Raw genomic sequence first — 3,093 nt, 5'->3', positions numbered from 1 at the left:
TTACTTGGGTACTTAGGCCAGTTTTTTAAAAGTTTTTAACCAATGGTTTCTAGTAATTCTGTTTTTTTTTTTTTTTTTTTTTGGTGGGGGGTCTTGGGGGACCTGAACTCTGGGCCTGGGCACTGTTCCTCAAGGCTAGTTCAAAGCTAGCACTCCACCACTTGAGCCACAGTGCAATTTCCGGCTTTTTTTTTCTGTTTATGTGATGCTGAGGAAACGAACTCAGGGCCTCAAGCATGCAAGGCAAGAGCTCTACCACTGAGTCACCTTCCTAGCTCTCTACGAATTCTTAATTGGTATATTATTTAGTTTATTTTTAATTTCAATTTAATTTTATTGTAAAGGTAATGTACAGAGGGGATACAGTTACATAAATAAGGTAATGAGTACATTTATTATGGAAAGAACGTTGTTATCTTTTCCATTGATTTTTTTGCACACTCAAAAAAAAACTACTGATACTTTTCCTGTCGCTATTGTCCAATGGGTACTTTTCTTTCTTTGTTAATGCATTTTTTATTATAAAACTGATATACAGAGGGCTTACAGTTACTTAAGTTACTTCATTTAATTTTCTAAATTTCAAATTTTGAACTTAATTATTTTCGTTTCTTTAGGCCAATTCTTTTTTCAGAGTTGTAGGATTAGTTAATTTAGTTTTGCATAATTTTAACACATGTAAATTATTCAGGCATATATTTTGCTTTCAAAATAGTTAACATGTGAATATTTAAAAATTATTTTCTTAAATTTTATATGGTTGGTGAATTTAAATATATTTATTTTCTTATAGTTCTAAACATATTTGTCCAGGTAACAAATACTGTATTTTCAAGAATCACATACTTTATTAAAAAGGCTTCATTACATGGTCACTTTTTGGAAATATTTATACTTGAATTAAAAAAAAAAAAACTGAGCTTGGCATAGTGATTTGTGGTTTCCATTTTTTAACTATGGTGGGAAGTGTACATAAGGTTTGTAATTCAGGAGAGACTGGGAAACTATGAGAACTTATCATAAAATTTCCAGAGTGAAATGATTAGAGATATAGCCATCCCTAGCAAGATATAGAGCACCTGGTTATCATATTCTAAATCTTGAGTTAAAACACCAGTAACATCAATCTTTTGTCAAAATAAAAGGATACATGTTTCAAAATGTTTATTATTTAAAACTTGTTTGAAAATTTCACATGTCTTTTATATCTTAATTTTCAATTTACTTAATCTATAAGAATCCAATTATCTTATGAATATTTTATTTCTACTAAACTTTTAAATAGTATGAGCAATATTATGATTTTATATATTAAAGTACTTTTATTGTTTGTGATAATTTCTTCTGTTTAATATGATAATAACAATATTCCAAATATGTGCATGTGGTGTGTGTGTGTGTGTGTGTGTTTATGTGGGTTTTTTCTGTGTGTACTTTGTAATGCTTGGGAGATCACACAATTGCTTCACATATGTTAGGCCAATGTTTTACCACTGAACTATACTGTCTAGTTGTAATACAAATTGTATTTAAGTTATGACTTTTAAATTTTCATTGCTAGTATGCTTTTTCAAAATTATATATGATAAAATGTGATCCATCTTCTATCCACTTTAGCAATTGTTATTGATATTCTTTCTCTTATTTCTTTTAAAATTAATTATATTCCTATTGAAAATTTTTTACATTGTAACAGCTATATACAATGCTTTATTTTCTATTTTATTTTTCCCATGTTATCGGACTTTCAGTCCAAACTATCAGGTGGATTAAAAACAAACTAGATTCAGGACAGTTTATTTTTCTCCTTCTCTTCTCTGAAGTCTTTCTGTTTTTGAAACAATACCAATGACATACAGCTCCTATGTGGTCCACCATTCTTCCCCCCCCCCCCTTCTGCAGTACAGCTCAAGTAGTTATCATTCAACTTTATTATGCTATAATGTTATCTAAATCTTAACTCATTCCTAAATTAATTTTAGTTGCTTTGAGCAATCTCTAAAGACATTTTTCTATACATAATATCAGGGGTTTGTGTTTTCACAAGTTGGGAAATATGAGTGACTATCAAACATCTAGATATCTCTGTAGAATATTGGTTCACCAGCTCAACAATCTCGTATGTAAATTCAAGGAATACAAGTCAGTCAGAGAAATCTTGTAAAATGGTGTAGCTTGAGCCTTCATACTAGCTTTGAATCATATTACCATGTTTAGTGAAGATAACATAGTTCTACTATAAGAACAGACACATAGAAGAAGGTAACAGATTTGTCAAAAATAAATTCTTAGTTTTATGGTCCACAGATTTTGAAAAGGATGCTATGACTTTATGAAATAAAAACAGAATCTTAAATGGTTGTATTGGCACTATTGCCTCTCTAGATTTAAAGAATGATCTTAGACTACTACCTCAATCCTTTGTTTGTTTGTTTGTATCCCGGTCATGGGGTTTGAACTCTGGGCATGGGCGCTGTCCGTGTGCTCTTCAGCTCAAGGTGAGCACTCTACCGCTTTGAGCAACAGCAAAACTTCCGGTTTTCTAGTGGTTTATTGGAGATAAGAATCTCATGGACTTTCCAGCCAGGGCTGGCTTTAAACCACGATCCTCAGATCTCAGCCTCCTGAGTAGCTAGGACTACAGGCGTGAGCCACCGGCACTTGGCCTACCTCAATCCTTATAAAGAATGATTATCAAACTAAATGTTAGATGTAAAAACCTATAAAACATAAATGTAAAAATTCATGACATTGGATCAGTAAGGTTTCTAAAAATTTGACATGGAAAACATTAGTTGCTAAAGAAAAGCAAGAACTTGATTATATCAAGTGATAACCTTTCATAATTCAAAGGCCACTAAAACAGAAATGAAACCATATCCAACAGATAGAGGGCACATATTTGTTAATGCTACAATATTCTGAAACTTAAGTATTTTTATATCTTCTAATTCTATATAAATTTTTTCCTGAATATGATATTTCTTTAAATAACATGTTGAAATTAATAGTCAACAGGAGGAGCATATGAAATAAGCTACTCTTTGGTGTGTAAGAAATAATAAAATGAAAACTCACTAGTATGACCATAAT

This window comes from Dipodomys spectabilis, unplaced genomic scaffold (assembly GCF_019054845.1).
Source record: "Dipodomys spectabilis isolate Male_0828 unplaced genomic scaffold, ASM1905484v1 ptg000338l, whole genome shotgun sequence".
Taxonomy (NCBI): domain Eukaryota; kingdom Metazoa; phylum Chordata; class Mammalia; order Rodentia; family Heteromyidae; genus Dipodomys; species Dipodomys spectabilis.
This window is presented reverse-complemented; position numbering follows the sequence as displayed.